We start from the raw sequence: 14138 nt of genomic DNA, 5'->3' as shown, positions 1-14138 counted from the left end.
CAACGTTCCTTGGGTGTTACTTCCGCCAAATTCCAGTATTTCGTAGACACTCAGGCCCGAGTCTTGCCCAGCGTGGGATCATGCAGCTTTTCAGTGTTAATGCTGGTGCTTGATGCTGCATGTGTAGCAGTTCTCCTACTGAATGCAGCTGTTTATTTGCAGCTCACCTCTGTTTACCTGTTGCTGCTAAACACAACTGTCATGGGTTTTCTTTTGCGGATTTTTACATTTTATTTAGTCAGACACACCAGCAGATACCGTACATCCTCTAATAGTGACCTCTATTCAATTAAAAAACGTCTCTTTATTAATGACCGGGGGCGTTGTTGAAACAAGCAATTAAAAGTCTCTCTTCTAATACAAGCCTCTTTTATATATATATATATATATATATATATATATATATATATATATATATATATATAATATTATATTAAAAACTGGTATTCGCTACAGTTGATACAAATAAAAGCCTGGGTCACTATTAGAGGATTTACGGTAAATTGGTCTGGAAATGAACTCTTTTCATGAATATATATACAGTATATAAGAGAGGACATGACAAGTGTGCCATTTGCCTTTTCTGGGACATAATGTGTTCCTTCAGTGGAGATGTATTTTAATGCTAGGAAACCTCTTATCGTGGCTAATGATATCAGGCTAATAATATGCGACACACTTAGGATACAAGACTCATGTCCATGCCAGGTGTAGAGGACCATAGACTGTTACAACACACCACTTTAGATGGACATAATCATCGCTGTTCAGGCAGAAACCTTGTATTGTATGTCCAAGACTGTTGGAAATGGGGGAAAAAATTACCTGTGTTCCAATTTAGTTATCATTTAGCCACACGATTATTAATACTTTTCATTGGTTCAATATCTCTAAGACCCAATAGACAAAAATAGCAGATCTGCAAGCTCACAACATGTCACGTCGCGGTGCGTTGTGAGCTTGTAGATCTGCTATTTTCGTTACTGCACTCTTTTGCGTTAAATTTACAAAAAACACATTAAAAGACGAAACGTGGGGATACAAGGTTTCTGCCCTAGAGCGACGATATACAATATTGTTTATCTGTAAAGATCAAGGTGTTCTTTTTTTTCTTCATTTTTATTTAACACTGTTTTTCATTCATTGGCTTTTAACCTTTTAAGACCGGGAACACATCTGTGACATTTTAGATTTCTTTGGCTATTCAAAAATAGATCTACAAATAGATCTACAATGAACTTTTACAATTGGAAAATCTTGAACACTTGTGCCAATCTTTGCATATAATTATATTCAACAAATGTCTTCTAAATCCTATGTTGCTATAGCAGTGGTGCTCCAACTTTTCCATGTCAAGGACCCCCATCTCAAAATAGGAATCCCCAGAAGCACAGATCAAAGTTGAAAATCTATGCTCTAAAATGCTCTATATATATATATATATATATATATATATATATATATATATATATATATATATATATATATATATATATATATATATATTCAAAGATTTGCACAAATGTTCAAGATTTTTTGCAAATCTTTGAATATATGTTTTGTGAATTAAACACATTTTGAGATGGGGTCCACGGCCAAATACATATCATTTTGGGGGTCCTTGACATGGAAAAGTTGGAGCACCACTGATATAGCAACATAAGTTTTAAAAAAAAAACTGGATTGAGAAGACATTTTGTAGAATATATATTCCAAGATTTGCACAACTTATCACGATTTTAAGAAAAATAGCAGATCTACAAGCTCATAGCGCGGCACTCATGAGTTTGTATATCTGCTATTTTTGAATAGCCAAAGAAATCTAAAATGACACAGATGCTTTCCCCGGTCTTAATGGGTTAAACAGCCGTTTGACCTGAAGCCATAAGAGATGAACTGAATCCTTTCTAATGATCTGAGTGTTCTTTGACTTACATATCAGCTATCTCAGTGCAATGTTATATGAGAGTGTTCCAGTCTTTATGTATGTATGTAAACGTGTTTAACATGAACCTGACGTGTCTTTTTTGTCTAGGCCTATACCACAACTAGACTAGGGTCTGGGGACCCCCAGGGGTCCTCTAGGACGCTCCAGGGGACCCCCCAGCAAAATGGCGGAACAGTTTAACCACTTTAAGCACTATTTCAAACAAATAGTGGAGATAGCTGACAAGCTTGCCTTGTGTTATTGTCTACAAGCTTGTGTTATTGTATAACCAAAGGATATTTGGTAATACAATATTGTTTAATAGAATGTTTATATTTAAAATGCACAAACATGAGTTGTTAACGTTGTTTACAAATGTTCCTGACTTAACTGGACTGTTTGAGCTGGGAGTGATTCTAGAGAGATTATAAAGTGTTCACCAGTAGGCCTAATCAATGTCTCATAAATACAGTATGATGCATCATGTATTGTACGAGTATATTAATGTTGCATACATACAGTGATTCATAATGTGTTGCATACAGTGCCATTCTAATAAAACGTGACACACACGTGGAATCTGGGTTTTGACTGTATATCGTGCAGAAGACAGACATAATTTGGGAACATAGTGCAGATGTCACCATTCTAAATCACCAGAGCTGTTTAACTTTTTCAAGTTTTTAGGTCAAAGTGACGAGTCCAACTTGAGTAATAAAAAATAAAAAATAAAAAAAATTTGAAACAAATCTCAAAGTGCTACAATCAGGGTAAAACATTTGCATATAAAACATTACAAAACAAACAAATATAAAAAAAAAACATAAAATCACGTGAAGGCATAAGGCCTAGGAGAAAAGCGTATAAAAAAAACACTTTATTAAAAAGTCATGTATTTAGTCCTGTTTTAAAAGCATCAACAGATTGCGGTGCTCTCAGGTGGTCAGGGAGGGCTTTCCAGAGCAGAAGGCCCGGTCGCCCATGGTACATAGCTTGGTCTTTGGGGGGCTGGCGGAGAAGGTTGTTTTTTCCAGAGTGGAGGTTTGTGGTTTGAGGAGTTTGTTAAGGAACTCTTAAGGAAGGTCTGTCTAAAACTCTCTGTCCCCATAATGGAATAATTCAAGTTGCAGCTGGTTAAGGTGGGGCTGATTGTAATGGCATTGTGTGCTGCTGGGTAGATTAAACAATAATACAACATCATCATGTATCACTTGATATCACTTATCATTCTGGAAAGTAACTAGTAACTAAAGCTGTCAAATCATTGTAATAGAGTAAAAAAATAAGCATAGCGTTAGTTCATGCAGGACACGGAAGTCTTGCATGCCTCAGCTGTCAGTCAGCTGATGTGAACATCAGCTTTCTATTCCCCATTCACAGCACTGCTGGTCATTACATCACACATTCATACTCCAATCACAGTTCACTAGGTCTCTCCTGGTCTTGCTGACTGATTTCTGCTAGCTACCTCCTCCGCACCCCAGCCCAGCCTCGACCTTTTTAGAGGCTGGCATAGGCTCAAGCACTTGTGACTATCCATTTATATCTGCTAATTCAAACTAATATGTCAAAGTATTGCTTATTGGGCACGGTGGCGCAGTCGGTAGCGCTGTCGCCTCACAGCTAGAAGGTCCTGGGTTTGATTCCCGCCGGGGACGCTGTGGGCACTGGGGGCGTGTCTTCTCCTCCGCGTCATCAGCGCCCATACCCTAGGTGGGGTTGGCGAAAGGGCCTACTCTGTGTGGAGTTTGCATGTTCTCCCCGTGTCTCCTAGGGTAGTTAATACCCTCACAAAAACATGTAGTAATCCTGGTCACTATACCGCCTCCCCCATGACAGCCGGGGCGCCTGATGGAGGGGAAGGGAACTGGTTGGAATAACGTGTTCCTTCCACGCGCTACGTCCAACCAGGGAAACTCCCCCCTGTCAGGTGACAAGAAGGTCAGTTGGCTCTCATGCCTGAAGGAAGCATGAGCTCGGCCCTGGCCTCCCTACTGTGGGGTGACAGGTGTAATACTGGTGTAGGGCTGGTGTAGTGCCCAGGATCACTTAGGAAATTGGCACCGGGTGAAAAAAATGGGTTACAAAAATCGCGGGATAAAAATTTAAAGTAAAAAAAAAAAAAGTATTGCTTATTGTTTGATATTGTATCCGTATGGGGGTTTTGCTTAGCATTCCCTGATTTTGCTTAGCATGCTGCTTTGACAAAATTCAGGGAATATCTCCAAGAGCGGAGCCTTTAACGCCAAGCTTAACTGTATTCCATTTGTGGCAATAAATGGTTGAATCTATTTTGACGTGAGTGTTCCTGACTGAAGTACCATTTTTTTTTTACCTATAATAGGTAATCATATAGGTCATTTCATGTTATGATGAACAACACCTTTTCAGAAAGTGAGGTTTCTCACTTTCTGAAAAAAAGAACAGATGCCGGTACAGATGGCGACACGACCTGGTGCTGAAAAAGCTGGCAGAGGTGACAGAGGCATGCAGACAGGAGGCAAACAGCAGACCTTCCGCCCCAGGCAGACATCCCATCCAGTTTGCCAGGGCCGGACAGAGAGTCAAACCCTCCCGTCAGAAAGATACGGCAAGACTCCTCTCACCGGGCAACGAGTGGACCATGAGGGTCGACCTGGGGAAACAGCTCCAGTTCCCCAGGGAGATTGTGGAAACATCGCTCCGACCAGATCTAGTCATGTGGTCGGAGGCTTGCAAGACAGTCCTTCTGGTTGAACTCACAGTCCCATGGGAAGGGGGCTTGGAGGCTGCTAACGAGCGGAAGCGAGCCAAGTATGCAGATCTGGCGGCGGAGTGCCGGGAGGCTGGCTGGAAAGCTGTTACGTGCCCTGTGGAAGTGGGGTGCAGGGGCTACGTAGGTTCCTCAACTGTTCGCCTACTCCGCGACATGGGATGCACAGGAGCAAGGCATCGGAAAGCCATGAAAGAGCTGGCTGAGGAGGCGGTGAAAGGCAGCTTCTGGCTGTGGCTAAGAAAGAAGCACAAGAGTTGGGGGCCGAATAACACCTAAGGCATCAGCCGGGGGCGGCAGGGAGAGATCCCTGCCGTCGCTCCGCCACCAGTGGACGTTCTGGGGTTAAAGGAGCGAAACGTTGATCACTGGTGGTCCCCAGCTGATGACCCGTTTAGGCCCATAGAGGTGTTCAGTGAGGTGTCACAGCACATCTGCTCAAAAGGCACTGTTGGAGGTGCGTCAGGCAGTAATGCCCAGCAGAAATACCATCACCTGTATCATGATATACCTATAATAGGTAATTATATAGGTCATTTCATGTTATGAAACACTGAATCAACAGATCCTACCATCCCTTCATACAGTAGTTGAATGGTTTTGATTGAAGGAGTTCATAACCACACATATCCCGTAGGGGGCTCTCTCTCCCCAGCAATGACATTGGAGCAGGTTTCTCACTTTCTGAAAAAAAGAAGGTATAAATAAAGAGAACAACAACGTATCTACATATTTACACATAGCATATCCATCCAAACATTAGAAATAAGGTGCATGACTATAGCAGATGTTATCTGTTCATAGACATTAGTGCAAGAAGAGTATCAGTGTATTGTATATGAGATCAAGGTGCAGAGTATCGGCAAGTGTCAAGTTCAACCATGTAGTCCTCAAAGGTTGCTGTCTGTCGGTTGCTACATACTGTAGTGTGAATGACAGTTTGACACACAGAGACTTTTTCCATCATGTTAGAATGTATAATTTGATGGATTTATGAACAAAGGTCTAAAATTATAATATCTTTACCAGTATCATATTAGTTTACACCCACCCACCAGTATTCATATTCTCCACCAGGCCAAAGGCCATGGATGGAGATTATCATTAATGCCTGAGTGTGCGTGCGTGTGTGAGTGTGCTGTGCTGTGCTCAGCCAATCTCGCAAACCGAAAGGGCGGTGCAGTTACGTTGACGGTTGACACACTACATTGTAACCACTGCTCCTCTGCAACACTGCAGCATGTCACTGTTAAAAAGTAAATGTTCTAAAGTATCTACACCATCCTGTTATTAGACATGACCTGAAAAGACCCAACAAACTACCATCACATGACAACATGACTCCTCTACACTTCCATCCAACCATTGTACAATATTACTGTAGGTTTGACTTTACTCTTTTACTACATTCTAATAGTGATCATAGCAAATATTACAATGCAATAATTTATCAGATACAAAGCTTGTTCATATATTTTAGATTTCTCTTTTGTCTTCTACACACAGTGTAGCAACACAAGGCCAGTCAGAGGAGAGATGTTCAAACCACAACAGGAAGCACAGTCCTCTAGTCCTCTAAGGCTGTGTTCACATGAACCGCCTTTTATGAAGAAAAAAACTGTTGTGTAGAGCGCCTTTTCAGCTGAAAATGAAAAAAACTAAAAAGAAGAAGAAGAGGGGGGGAGGGGGAGGGGCGATTGCGCAACTGACTGAAACAGACGTCAATACACCCTATGGCAGTGGTTCTCAAAGTGGGGTCCGGGGACCCCCAGGGGTCCTTGAGTGTGTTCCAGGGGGTCCTCAGCAAAATGAATTAAAATAATTGTAACCACTTTAACCATACATACACCAGCCATTTGAAAACAGTTGATCAATACACCCTATGGCAGTGGTTCACAAAGTGGGGTCCGGGGACCCCCAGGGGTCCTTGAGTGTGTTCCATGGGGTCCTCAGCAAAATGAATTAAAATAATTGTAACCACTTTAACCATACATACACCAGCCATTTGAAAACAGTTGATCTACAAGTTCAGTTGTGACTTTGTATTAACTATTTTAAAAAAAAGTTGCTTTACTGGTATAATCCACAGGTAGGTCCATGAGGAAAGCAAAAGTCCAAGGCCAACCTGATGACAGGCGGTGGTCATGCCTTGTTCAACAGTCTGATGGTAGCCGGGTGGAAGCTGTTCATAACCCCCAGGACCCCCAGCAAAATAAGGAACAGTTTAACAACACCTGTGTGCCAGTGTTTGTATTAAACCTAATGAAGCGTGTTAATGTCAGAATACATGTAGGTTAGACCTGCTGCTCCAAACATTCCTGAAATCAGTGCTCAGTGTTCACAATGTATCCATCGAACACATGACAGCATGATACTAACCACTATCAAACTAATGTTAACCACTTAAAGGGACATTTCACTTTCAAACATGTGTGGGGTCATTTTATCGTCTAGCGCCCCAGACAGTTTTTAAGTTGTTTGATTCAGTATTTAGATATTCAATATTAATTTGATCAGACACGCCTTCCTATACAAACCCATTGCAACTCCATTTTATCCATGTTAGATTAATAGAAAACACCCGTCCTTCTAATACGTGAGGGGGTCATGTTTTTTCAATTACCTTTTTAATTTTTGTGTGTGTGTGTGTGTGTGTGTGTGTGTGTGTGTGTGTGTGTGTGTGTGTGTGTGTGTGTGTGTGTGTGTGTGTGTGTGTGTGTGTGTGTGTGTGTGTGTGTGTGTGTGTGTGTGTGTGTGTGTGTGTGTGTGTGTGTGTGTGTGTGTGTGTGTGTGTGTGTGTGAAGCTAATCTCCGGCACCGTTGGCTTGATCGCAGCGAAACTGTGCACACACACTCCCTGGATGCCAATTCAGAACCTCTGCCCCAAATGTTTCACATGGGCCTGTTATAGCGCCACCAGGAGGCCGCTTTTTGTAAAACACATTTTTTGACAGTACTCCTACAGATTTTGTCCAAACGTCACGCAAATTGGTACACAGTATCTCTATAGTCATTACACAAAACCTGTTTTTCAGATTTTCCATATTCCATCCTGATTGGCTCAAAATGGCTTCCAAAGTTTGTAGAAGTACTCTGTGTTGAACAAAATGCCTCAAATCCTCAACACAGCATGCAATTTCCGTGAAATTTTGCACCCACATTCCCACTAGGCAGAGAAAGAAATGCCACTTGAAAATTTTCAAATCAGCCTCATGGTGGCGCTATAACAGGCCGATTTGTGTTTTTACCTAGAACTGCACCGATCTGTGCAAAACTTTGTATGCGCACTCTCTACTTTAGTGGCCAAGGGAAGACCTTTGCCCTGCATTTTTCACATCTGCCTTTTATAGCGCCACCAGGAGGCCGACTTATATAAAACATTTTTTTTTTTATTACTCCTTCCCATTTTATCCAAATTCCACGCAAATCGGTACACATGATCTCTATAGTCATGTGATCAAGACGGATCTGTTTGATTTTCCATATTCCATCCTGATTGGCCAAGATTCACATCTAACGTTTTCAGTACTGGCTTGTTTTGAACAAAATGCCTGAAATCATGAACGCAGCGTTCGATTGCGGTCAAACTTTGCACGCTGATTCACTCTATGTTGAGGAACAAATGCCACCCTTTGAATATTGGCCTGTTGTAGCGCCACCAGCAGGTCAAATTTAGCAAAACACATTTTTAGAACAAAATGCCTCAAATCATCCGATTGCCGTGCACGGCCTAGGAAGAAATGGCACCCTTTTCACATTGGCCTATTATAGTGCCACCAGGAGTAACCAAAATAACCAAAATAACCCTACCTGACCTGGCGGAGACCTGTGCTCCGAGGAGCACTTTTTCTATTTGTTTTAATGTTTTTGCAATATTATTGAAACTTTTTAACAACAAATCTTATGGGGGTCCTTACCACTAAATCACTTTTCTTTTTTTTATCTTGAAAGAGTACCCAGGTAAATCCTGCTCAGCTAAAATACTCTGTGAATGGTGTTTGTATTATTATTAATATTAATATAAAACAGAGGAGCTTTGCTGCACAGATACTGCTTTGTTGACAAACTAGTGTGCAACTAGTTACTTAGCTAACTATTGATGTAACTAAAGATTGTACAGGGAAGCCATGCTGTTACTAGACTCTGTCTTATTAGAATAGAGAAAGAAACAAGTTGCCATTCAAGTTTACTGGAAATAAACATATATACCATCTTATCTCATTTGATGAATGCACTGTGGTTAACACTTTGTGAAGACAACGGTGCTCAAGTAAAGCACAAGCCTTTCACACATACGTCATGTGAACATGTTTAGAACAGATATAGCCATAGTTTCCAACCACACATGTAGTCTTGACAATTTATTCAGCTATTGAATTAATTTTTAGCATTTTTACATTTTATGGAAATTATTAACTTGCATCTATGTTGGTAGTTAGGGAATTTTAGCAAGATGTTTGGACCATCTGTGAAATAATTTACTACCAATATCTTTCTTCGGGTACACCCCCGCATTCCTAAACCCCCCCACTCCTACACACCCCCATTCCGAAACCCCCCCCCCCCCCCACTCCTACACCCCCCCCATTCCGAATTTTTTTTTCGGAATGGGGGGGTGTAGGAGTGGGGGGGTTTTGAAAACTTGGAATAAACCCTGCCATTCCGAAAAATATATATAAATCCTATCTTTTTTTTTTTTTTTTTTTTTTTTTTGCGGGGGGGGGGGGTATATATGGGGCACCCCCCCGCAAAAAAAAAAAAAATAAAAAAAAATTAAAGTGTTTTTTTTTATTTTTTTATTAAAAAATAATTTGTGGACGGAAGTTGGTTTGCTTCCACAATCCATAATGATGCATAGATATAAATCCTATCTATCTTTTTTAATAAAAAAATTTTTTTTTTTAAAGTTTCTTTTATTTAATTTTTTTATTTAAAAATAATTTGTGGACTGAAGTTGGTTTGCTTCCACAATCCATAATGATGCATTTTCGAACTAAATTAATTAGGCTATCTGCACTTCCACAACGTGTACTGTACATATATACAGCCCACTGTAGGCTGACATTTTTGGGGGTTTTAGCTATGGACCCCAAAGCTCCAAGCTCCACCTTAGCGCCGCTAATGGAGCGGTTTCAGAAATGAAAAATGAAAAAAATTAAACAGAAAAAAAAGGCGTGTCTGTCTGTCTGTCTGTCTGTCTGTCTGTCTGTCTATAAATCTATCTATCTATCTATCTATCTATCTATCTATCTATCTATCTATCTATCTATCTATCTATCTATCTATCTATCTATCTATCTATCAAACTATCTATCTCCAGCAATGTACCGCTCAGCAACATGTTGTTCAACAAATAGCAGATCTACAAGCTCACAACAACTGTTATTGTGAGCTTGTAGATCTGCTATTTTCAAATAGCGTATGTATAAAATATGTCTGAATTGGTTAGTGATTCATAATATAATAATTTATATCTGCGAAGTGTAGGATTATTATAATTATTATATTACAACTAAAGTAAGCGCATCGGTTAGTGTGATTGAGTGCGCTTCCATGCAAGGCCTGGGTCTGTCTGTCTGTCTGTCTGTCTGTCTGTCTGTCTGTCTGTCTGTCTGTCTGTCTGTCTGTCTGTCTGTCGGACGGACGGGAAGATACGTAATTCTCATCTCTGCTGATGTATTAATTGGATTCAGCATATGTGGGCACTAGGGACATCTTGGCACCAGGGAGAGTGGGCACTATGTGCATTGCCTGTGAGATTGTATTCTTTATTAACATTGATTATTAACACCATTTTTCCCGGTGCCCAGTCTTCATGGTTCCCAGATTTCCCTACCGCCCACTCTTATCCACCCTAAGTGCCCACTCTTCCAAGTGTCCACATGTCCCTAATGCCCACTCGTCCAAGGTGCCCAGTTAGCCCTAGTGCCCAGAATGTTTTGGTGTCCCCCTATTCTGGCTGTTACCGTTACTACATAAATACACACTGCAGTTATTTCCACACAGCCTACAATCTATCTATCTATCTATCTATCTATCTATCTATCTATCTATCTATCTATCTATCTATCTATCTATCTATCAACAGTTTAGCTGTTCATTCTTGCGCGATCTTCAAACGGAGGTATCCAGAGGTTCATTCATTTCATTGGTCAAATGCAACAGCTTCACAAATCTCTCTCTCTCTGGTCAAATGCAACAGCTTCACAAATCTCTCTCTCTCTCTCTCTCTCTCTCTCTCTCTCTCTCTCTCTCTCTCTCTCTCTCTCTCTGTCAAATAAATCAAATAAATAATTGTATTGTGTGAGCTTGTAGATCTGCTATTCAAAGGATTTTTATACATTTGAAAACTTGTGAAATGGGACCTTCTGCATAACGAGTACTTTTACTTTTGGTATTTTAAGAACATTTTGATACCAATACTTAGGATACTTTTACTCAAATTTGAATTCTTGACTTTTACATGTTACAGAGTAGGCCTATTTCTACATTGCAGTATTGGTACTTTTACTTTAGTAAAACATTTGAGTAATTTTTCCACCACTGATGCGTATACTATTCATGTGAGATGTGACAAGTGGGTTAAATAGCGAGAAAACATCTGAGAAACCTGAGCATGTGAGCGTCTCTGAGTAGGCCTACGTGATTACTGACCCGTCAATCAACGTGTGCGCAAAAGTGAGCTGTGACAGAACATCAACATTAATGTAATAATAATAATCATAATCATAATCATAATCATAATCATAATAATCATAATAGCGTAATAGTAGTAGTAATAATAATAATAATAATAATAATAATAATAGCATAATAATAATAATAACAATAGCGTAATAGTAGTTGTAGTAATAATAATAATATGGGTAATAATAATAATAATAAGGGTAATAATAATAATATTAGTTTTATTATTCTGAATACAACATTAATGGACTGAACCAGTCTGTCTGTCTGTCTGTGTGTCTGTCTGTCTGATATAAATTATTATATTATGAACCATACACTAACCACTTCAGACCTATTTTATGCATACGCTATTTGAAAATAGTAGATCTACAAGCTCACAATAACCGAGCTTGTAGACAGATCGATCTACAAGATACATACATAGATACATACATAGATAGATAGACAGACAGACAGACAGACAGACAGACAGACAGACCCAGGCCATGGAAGCGCACTCAATCACACTCCCGATGCGCTTACTTTAATTGTAATATGATAATAATAATTATAATAATCCTACACATCGCAGATATATATGAATCACTAACCAATTCAGACATATTTTATACAAACGCATACATTATTTGAAAATAGCAGATCTACAAGCTCACAATAACAGTTGTTGTGAGCTTGTAGATCTGCTATTTGCTATTATGTTGCTGAGCGGTACATTGCTGGAGATAGATAGTTTGATAGAAAGATAGATAGATATCTAGATAGATTTAGAACAGCCGCGCCAGAAGACTGCAGATATGGTCGATGGATCGGAAATTGACGTTGGTGCCATGAAGGATCGACTACGTCGGCGGGTCGGTATGGGGGAGAAAATTAATTCATGACTGATAGATAGAGTGGCGGCCTTTCCTATGTTTCACCCGTTTCAATTGAAACAGTGAAAAACATTTTTTTTAATTAAAAAAAATATAAATTATTATTATTTGGTTTTTTTTAAAATATTTTTTGACTTGCATCCCAGTCCGGGGCCCGCCTCTGGCTGGCCGACGTCCAAGAATTTCATGCAAGAAGAGGATGTAGATCTGATTGAATCAGGGCTCAGCTCAAGTGAATCATGTGAGTGAGTTGTTTTAGCTGTCTGTCCATGGTGGAAGTGCAGATAGCCTAATTAATTTAGTTCGAAAATGCATCATTATGGATTGTGGAAGCAAACCAACTTCAGTCCACAAATTATTTTTTAATAAAAAAAAAACTTTAAAAAAACTTCTTTTTTTTTCAGTCCACAAATTATTTAAAAAAAAAAAAAAAAAAAAACTTTAAAAGTTTTTTTTTACTTTTTTTTTTTGCAGGGGGGGGGGGGGGGCATATGCACCCCCCCCCAAAAAAAAAAAAAAAGTTAGATAAGATGTATATCTCTGCATCATTATGGATTGTGGAAGCAAACCAACTTCAGTCCACAAATTATTTTTTAATAAAAAAATAAAAAATAAAAAACTTTAAAAAAAACTTTTTTTTTTACTTTTTTTTTTTTCAGTCAACAAATTATTTTTTAATAAAAAAATTTACATAAAAAAAACTTTTTTTTAATTTATTTTTTTTGCAGGTGGGGGGGGTGCCCCATATGCACCCCCCCCCCAAAAAAAAAAGAAAAAAAGATAGGATTTATATCTATTTTTCGGAATGGCAGGGTTTATTCCAAGTTTTCAAAACCCCCCCACTCCTACACCCCCATTCCGAAAAATAAATTCGGAGTGGGGGGGTGTAGGAGTGGGGGGGGGGGGGGGGTTCGGAATGGGGGGGTGTAGGAGTGGGGGGGTTTAGGAATGGAGGGGTGCACCCATCTTTCTTCACCAATGTGTTCTTATAGGTGTCTAGAATCACCTCTCAATTAATTCAAACCCAAATCCTTGTGGAAAATCCTGGAGAGCCAATCAAAGTTAAGGAGCCCAGAGGGGCTTGGGTGAAAAATATGAAAAAGAATAAAAGTCTAAACTTGTTAGGTGTCTAACTAGAGGTTTTCAGGGGTGCTGAATCCATTCCAACCATTATTTTTGAGTAAAAATGTCTCCCTGGCCATCTCATATTGGTATTATTGGTTATTGTTAAGCTGTAATGTAATGCACAGTGTATAATCAACAGTAGGGGATTGAGGTGTTGTTGAATTGATTCTATTCTGAAAAATAAAATAACAAAATATTGCTAAACACTTGATATGAGTGTACACCTACTGTGCACATGCTCAGTGGGATACACTGTCTGCATGTGGGAAAATCTTAAAGGCATGCACTTAAAGAAATGAGGCATAATGAACTTTTGTTCAACATTTATTAAATGTTAATACAAAAACAGTGTTGTTTTCTCTACAAAAGTGCTCTATAAAAGTGCTCTTTACAAAGTGCTCAGTAATGCTCAGTACTCTTTGCACACCAGACAGTACATCATATTTTTCAGAATGTGGCGACACCCTTAATTCACATTGTTACTTGAAGACATGCATGTGTTTATCTTTTTTAGCCAGCAGAAGATCCCAACATCATGTGTCCTCAAGGAAGGAGTTTGTTTGTGTAAAAAAATAAAATAAGGACATGTTTTAATTCTGCATGGCTGAATAGACCCTGTGACTAAAGAAGAGGTCGCGAAAACCCTGTCTAAACTGCGAAATGACAGGGCCCCTGGTATCTGTAACATCACAGCAGAAATGATGAAATTGGGCGGTGACAATACCATCGAGTGGCTAACCCACATTATTAACCAGGCCTGGATAACTGAGTG

Source organism: Gymnoscopelus braueri, assembly GCF_963280865.1.
Source record: "Gymnoscopelus braueri genome assembly, chromosome: 4".
NCBI lineage: Eukaryota > Metazoa > Chordata > Actinopteri > Myctophiformes > Myctophidae > Gymnoscopelus > Gymnoscopelus braueri.
Note: the sequence above shows the minus strand (reverse complement) of the source record.